The sequence below is a fragment of the Panthera leo genome, chromosome B3 (assembly GCF_018350215.1).
Source record: "Panthera leo isolate Ple1 chromosome B3, P.leo_Ple1_pat1.1, whole genome shotgun sequence".
In the NCBI taxonomy this organism is placed as follows: domain Eukaryota; kingdom Metazoa; phylum Chordata; class Mammalia; order Carnivora; family Felidae; genus Panthera; species Panthera leo.
This window is the reverse complement of record NC_056684.1, coordinates 23,881,049-23,888,862: the sequence shown is the minus strand read 5'-3', so window position 1 is coordinate 23,888,862 and position 7,814 is coordinate 23,881,049. Positions and strand designations below refer to the sequence as shown.

The 7,814-nt window shown below is 33.9% G+C and overlaps 1 pseudogene; it reads left to right on the top strand.

Moving 5' to 3' along the window:
* The first annotated feature begins 226 nt into the window (after positions 1–226).
* LOC122222514 lies at positions 227–719 on the top strand (annotated as a pseudogene).
* The last annotated feature ends 7,095 nt before the right edge of the window (positions 720–7,814 follow it).

The window sequence follows — 7,814 nt, the reverse complement described above, 5'->3', positions numbered from 1 at the left end:
ATATTAAAAATCATAATAAAAAAACACAAAAAATGTTTTATTAAAAAAAGACAAGTCTGAGACTAACAGGATATTTAAACAGAAGAATAAGATACTCTTGATAAAAGGTATAATCAAGAGTTGACATCTTGTGTCCCTGTAGGTGTGCACCTAATCTCAGCTAGTCTGCCGGAGACACACTGAGCATCAATCCTAGCCCCTTCCTCAGTTCCATTTCCACTCCAAGATGAAAGAAACTATCATGAACCAGGAGAAACTCCCCAAACTGCAAGCACAAGTGTGCATTGGTGGGAAGGGAACTGCTCCCCCAAAGAAGAAGGTGGTTTGTAGAACAGCTACAGCAGATGATAAAAAACTGCAGTTCTTCTTACCTTTGTTAAGGTAAGTCATTATGTTCACAACCTAAGGATCCACTTTAACAACCCTAAAGTTCAGGCATTCCTGACAGCAAACACTTTCACCAATACATGCCATGCTGAGACAAAGCAGCTGACAGAAAAACTACCCAGTATCTTAAGCCAACTTGATCCACACATTCTGTCTAGTTTAAGAAGACTGGATGAAACTCTACTCAAAAAAAATCCATGGATGGAAAAGCAACACTTGCTGCCAGAAAAGATGTTGATGATGAAGTTCTAGATCTTGTGGAGAATTTAGATAAACATTCTAAGAATGAAACAAACTTAATTAAGTCACCTTCTGAAGGAGATAAAAGTTGAAGAAATTACTGGGAGCTGCTATTTTATATTATGATTGATTTTTAAAATTTTATTAATGAATCTGATAAAATCTAGATCTTGAATATTTTTAAGCCCACACCCCTTGGACACTGCAGCTCGTGGCAGTTTTTGCTTATACACATTTCATTCTTCGTAGGTAATTAAGCTGAAGAAGCCTAGGAATAAAGCTTGAATCAAGGTTAATAAAGTTTTTTGCCTAGCATATAGTTTTATTTTTTAAAATTTCATTGACACTGATTTGTGCAGAGAATGCAAAGTTGTTTATAGAAAGCTAATCACAGCATGCAATATATCTAGTAAACTTCGGTGACATTTGATTAAAGATTTTATAACTTATTTTTAAGTTTATTTATTTGAGAGAGACAGAGAGAGTGCAAGCAGGGGATGGACACAGAGAGAAGGAGAATCCCAAACAAGTTATTCACTGTCAGCACAGAACATGCTGTGGGATTCCATCCCATGGACCATGAGTTCATGACCTGAGCTGAAACCAAGAGTCAGTCACTTAACTGACTGAGTCATCCAGGTGCACCTAATTAAAGATTTTGAATGGGAGTATAATGTAACAAAGGTGGTATAAAATTCTCATATTTTAAAACTTCTCTCCAGAAGTCCTCAGGCTACTGTGGTTTATCTAATGAGTATAATTATAAAATGAGGATGGACAAAAAGGTATAATACACACACACACACACACACACACACACACACACAATTCCTGACCCCATTAAAGATAAATATTATACCATCAAATTTTATAGAGCAAAAATTGCAGAAAATCCATGGGATTTAAGTAAAACAACAGAGAAAATTTAAAACACTACTCAGTTTTTGACCAATCAAGGAAATTACAAACAAGAGTATTGTTAAAGTAATTATCACTATAGTTTGCTTTAGGGCCACCATGTTGCTATTTGTTTTCTATAGATCCTTGTATATTTTGTTCCTCCCTTTATTATTTTCTGATTTAGTTTTAGTTAATAAATTATTTTTATCCTTATATTTTAATCCTGCTATTGGCTTTTTAGCTATAGTTCTGTACAATTTTTTGTATTTGTTTATGGGTATAGTATGCATATTCAGGTTATCAGGGTCCGCATAGAGTTTATGTAGTACAGCTTTATGTAAAATATGAGAAACATGCATTACTATAGTTACATCATCCTTGCTCTATCTTATGTACTATTGTGATGCAGATTGTATTTATATATGTTACAACACCCACAAACCATTATTATAATCTTAGGTTTTAATGATAATAATAATAGTTTTCAAATATTGAAAGAAAAGATAAAACATGTATTTTATTAACCAACATATATCTTAAATTATTTTTCTGCTTCCTTTTCTCTTTCCCCAAGATTCCAATGACATTTATGTCAATAGAAAAATATCTAAGATGACTCAGATGTGGTATTAACAGATAAGGACTTTAAACAACTCATTAAAATGTATTTAAATATTTGAAGGAAAAGATTCTCATAATGGATGAATATATAGGAATATAAGCAGAGAAACGGAAATTACAAAAATGAACAAAATTAATATTCTAGAACTAAAAAAGAAAAATACAGAAGTAAAATATTTAAAGTAAAATTGGAAAATGGATAATGGATAATAAATAGACTTTTATTTCTAGTGAAGCAGAGAATAGTGAACCAGAGGCCAGATCAATAGAGAAATAACTGAGTTGGAAATTTCAAAAAAATATTTAAAAAAATGAACACATCACTAATGTGTGCAAAAATAAAGTAGTATTCTAACATAGACATAGTTGTAGTCCACTATGAGAAGAGGGCCTGGTAAGGGGGAAAAATACTGGAAAAAACAATGGCTGAACGTATCTCAAATTTCATGAGGAACATCAGTCTACAATCAAAAAGTTTGGTGAACACCAAACAAGATAAATACAAAGAAAACCGCACTTAAATACAAAGATAAAGAAAAACCTTAAACAGATACACAGGAACGCAGATACAATAAATAAACATAAATAATGATTCAAGGATGAATGAATTCTCAAAACATCGGAGGCCAGAAAGCAATAAAATGCCATGCTTAAGGTGCTAAAAGAAGAAAAAAATGTCCAACTATAATTGTATATTCAATAAAAATGATATTAAAATATTTTTTCAAACAAATGGAAGGTGAGAAAATTTGTTGTTAATACACTACCACTGCAAGAATACTAAAAGAAGTTCTTCAGGCTGAAGAAAAAGAGCAGAAGATGGAAACAGAAAAAAAAGAAAAAGTAGAAATGACAATCATATAAGTAATTACAAATATATTTTCAATTTACTTAAAATACTGATTGCAGAAAGGAAAATTTTAATATATAGATTTGATAGCATATGTAGACATAAAATATGATGAGAACAAAGGACAAAGGAATACTAAGTATAACTACTTTGCTGAAAGTTTTTTACACTTTAAATTATACGCTTTAAATATTATACAATATTAACTCTAAGACTAACATAAGTTAAGCTACATATTATAATCCATATGGGAACCCCTAAACAAAAATACATAAAAGTAGAGCTAAAATATAAGAGTATCATGTCATCTATGAAGAGTGAAAGTTTGACTTATTTACCAATTTGTATGCCTTATATTTCTTTTTGTTGTCTGATTGCTGAGTCTAGGACTTCCAGTAATATATTGAACAACAGTGGTGAGAGTGGACTTCTCTGTTATGTTCCTGCCCTGCTAGAACTAATATATGAATTCAGCAAGTTCACAGGATATAAAATCAATGTACAGAAATTGGTTACATTTCTATACACCAATAATGAAGCAGCAGAAAGAGAAATTAAGGAATCAATCCCATTTACAATAGAACTAAAACCATAAGATACCTGGGAATAAACCTAACCAAGGAGGTAAAAGATCTGTATGCTGAAAACTATAGAGAGTTTATGAAAGAAATTGGAGAAGACACAAAGAAATGGAAAAGCATTCCATGCTCATGGACTGGAAGAATAAACATTGTTAATATGTCTATACTACCCAAAGCAATCTATACATTCAATGCAATCCTATCAAAATAACACCAGCATTATTCACAGCTAGAACAAACAATACTAAAATTTGTATGGAAACACAAAATACCCTGAATAGTCAAAGCAATATTGAAAAAGAAAAACAAAACTGAAGGCATCCCGATTCCAGATTTCAAGTTGTATTACAAAGCTTTAATCATCAAGATAGTATGGTACTGGCACAAAAACAGACACATAGATCAATGGAACAGAATAGAAAACCCAGAAATGGATCCACAACTGTACAACCAACTAATCTTTGACAAAGCAGGAAAGAATATCTAATGGAAAAAAAGTATCTTCAGCAAATGGTGCTGAGAAAAGTGGACAATGACTTGCAGAAGAATAAAAGTGGATGGCTTTCATACACCATACACAAAAATACATTCACAATGGATGAAAGACCTCAGTGTGGGAAAGGAAACTATCAAAATCCTGGAGAAGAAAATAGTCAGCAACCTCCTTGACCTCAGCTGCAGCAACTTCTTACTTGACATGTCTCCAGAGGTAATGGAACCAACAGCAAAAATAAAAAATGAGACTTCATAAAGATAAAAGCTTCTGCACAACAAAGGAAACAATCAACAAAACTAAAAGCCAATCGATGGAATAGGAGAAGATATTTGCAAATGACCTATCAGATAAAGGGTTAGTATCCAAAATCTACAAAGACTTTACCAAACTCAACATGCAAAATTCCTCCAAATAATCCAGTGAAGAAATGGGCAGAAGACAAGAATAGACACTTTTCCAAAGAAGACACCCAGATAGCTAACAGACACATGAAAAGATGCTCAACATCATTCATCATCAGAGAAATACAAATCAAAACCACAATGAGGTACAATCTCATACCTGTCAGAATGTCAGAATGTCTAAAATTAACAACTCAGGAAACAACAGATGATGGCAAGGAGTTGGAGAAAGGGGAAAACTTTTGCACTGTTGATGGGAATGCAAACTGGTGAGGCCACTCTGGAAAACAGTATGAAAGTGCCTCAAAACATTAAAAATAGAACTAGCCTATGATCCAGCTATTGCACTACTAAGTATTTATCCAAAGTATACAAAAGTGCTGATTTGAAGGGGCACATGCACCCCAATGTGTATAGCATCACTATCAACAGTAACCAAAGTATGGAAAGAGCCCAAATGTCCATCAACTGATGAATGGAGATACACACACACACACACACACACATATATATATATATATATATATATATATATATATATATATATAATGGAATATTACTTGGCTATCAAAAAGAATGAAATAATTCCATTTGCAACAATGTGGATGGAACTAGAGAGTATTATGCTAAGCAAATTAAGGCAATCAGAGAAAGTCAAATATCATATGACTTCACTCACGTGTAATGAATGTAAGAAACACAACAGGTGAGCATAGGGGAAGGGAAGGGAGAGGGAGACAAACCATAAGAGACTCTTAAATACAGAGAACAAACTGAAGGTTGCCAGAGAGGAGGTGGGTGGGAAGATGGGCTAAATAAATGATGGGCATTAAGGAAGGCATGACACTGGGTGTCATATGTAAGTGATGAATCACTGGGTTCTACTCCTGAAACCAGTACTACATTGTATGTTAACTAACTTGAATTCAAATAAATAAATTTTAAAAAGAGAGAAGTAACAGGTAAATAGAGAAGTTGATATAGAATACTAATATACATTCAATTAGTTCAATAATTTTGTAATTATTTAATTATTTGCAAAAAGAAGGAAGCAAAGCAGGGAGAAAGGTGTAAACTAAAAGGGACAAATAGGGGAGAAAAGTAGGTAAATAATAGGAATAAATCCAAATATATCAACAGGTATATTTAATGTAAATAGACCAAAAGATTTCAAAAGGTTTAAAAGGCATTGATGGTTAAACTAGATAAAAATTAAGACCCAGCCATATGCACTCTACAACAGTTACACTATAAATATAAAGACACAGATTAAAAGTAAATAGGTGGAAAGACATATCAGACAAGTGATAATCATAGGAAAGTTGGTATTACTATTCTAAGACAAAGCAAACTTCAAGACAATGAATATATCTAAAATAAAGGGAAACATAATAACAGGAAAAAATACATTAAGAAGTCATGATAGTCATAAAAGTGTAATAAATAAAACGTCTTCAGATACATAAGAAGCTAATGAGACTTCTTACTATAAAACGTCCCCTGTGGCAAGGGAATTAGAACAAAAATAAACTATTGGGACTTCATCAAAATAAAAAGTGTCTGCACAGCAAAGGAAAAAATTCAACAAAACTAAAAGGCAACCTATGGAATGGGAGAAGATATTTACAAATGACATATCAGATAAAGGGTTAGCATCCAAAATATATAAAGAATGTATCAAACTCAATACCACAAAAATTAATAATCTGATTAAAAATTAACAGAAGAGATAGACATTTTTTCAAAGAAGACATACAGATGGCCAACAGACATATGAAAAGATGGTCATCATCACTTACCATTAGGGAAATAAAAATCAAAATTACAATGAAAAATCACCTCACACCTGTCAGAATGGCTAAAATTAACAACACAAGAAACAAAAGGTTTTGGGAAGGATGTGGAGAAAGGGGAACACCCACACTTTTGGTGAGAATACAACCCGGTAGAGCCACTGTACCCACTGTAGAAAAAAGCATGGAGATTCCTTGAACTACCTTACGACCCAGCATTGCACTACTAGGCATTTACCCAAAGGATACAAAAACACAGATTCAACAGGACACTTTGATGTTTATAGCAGCATTATCAGCAATAACCAAACTATGGAAAGAACCCAAATGTCCATCAATGGATGAATGGGTAAAGATGTATTGTGTGTGTGTGTGTGTGTGTGTGTGTGTGTGATGGAATATTACTCAGCCATCAGAAGTAATAACATCTTGCCATTTACAATAATATTGATGGAGCTAAAGTATATTATGCTAAGTGAAATAAGCAGAGAAAGACAAACACCATATGATTTCACTCATATGTGGAATATAACAAACAAAACAGATGAATATAGGGAGAGGGGGAGGAGAAAGAGGGAGGCAAATAATAAGACTTAACTATAGAGAACAAACTTAGGGCTGATGAAGGGATGTGGGAGGGAGATGGGCTAAATGGTTGATGGGTAATAAGGAGGGCAGTTATGATGAGCACTGGGTGTTACATGTAAGTGATGAATCACTAAAATCTACTCTTGAAACCTATACTACACAGTATGTTAACTAACTAGAATTTAAATACAAACTTGAAAATAAATGAATAAATACAAACAAACGTGGAAGAAAAAAGTACATTAGGGGGTTAAGAAGGTGGAGGAGTAGGGAGACCCTAAGAATGTCTCATCCCTTGAACACAGCTAAATAGTTATCAAATCATTCTGAACACCTAATAAATCAATTAGATGTCTAAATGAACAAAAACTTTGAGACTACGTATAGGAAAGAGACCACCATTTGGAAGGTAGAAAGTGTAGAGAGTTTACAAGGGAATATATTGCTCTGGGTGCAGCTACCGGGAGGGAGCCTGCTTACAGAGGCAAAGTAGTAAAAGCATCTGAGTACTTCTACTTTTCTTCTGCATTTCTCTATTAGTGGGAAGTGCCAGGCATAAAAGTGTTCAAGTGGTAAAGAGGTGTAGAATACCAGGAGTGACAGCATGGTCTGAGAATCCCTTGGGTCACAAGAAAGATGGGATATGCCAACATGCTGTGCTGTTTCCAGGGATAAGAGAGGGGACTCATTCTGGCTGACAGCAGTAAGCAAGGGTGTCGGCCTTCTTCTTTGTTTTGACATAAACTCTGAACAGCCACACAGGCCCACCACTGTTTTCACTTGGTCAGGCAAAAGTATGACAAGACTCTTCCCAAGAGGAACAGTGTGGGTATACACTGTGGGAATCCCTAAAATTTGGAGTTTTGAAACTCAGACATGCTCCTGAGATTAAAAAAAGCTTGGACACAGTAAAGGTGAATGTGGGGTTCTGATGAAAACTGGGGACACAAGAGGGGT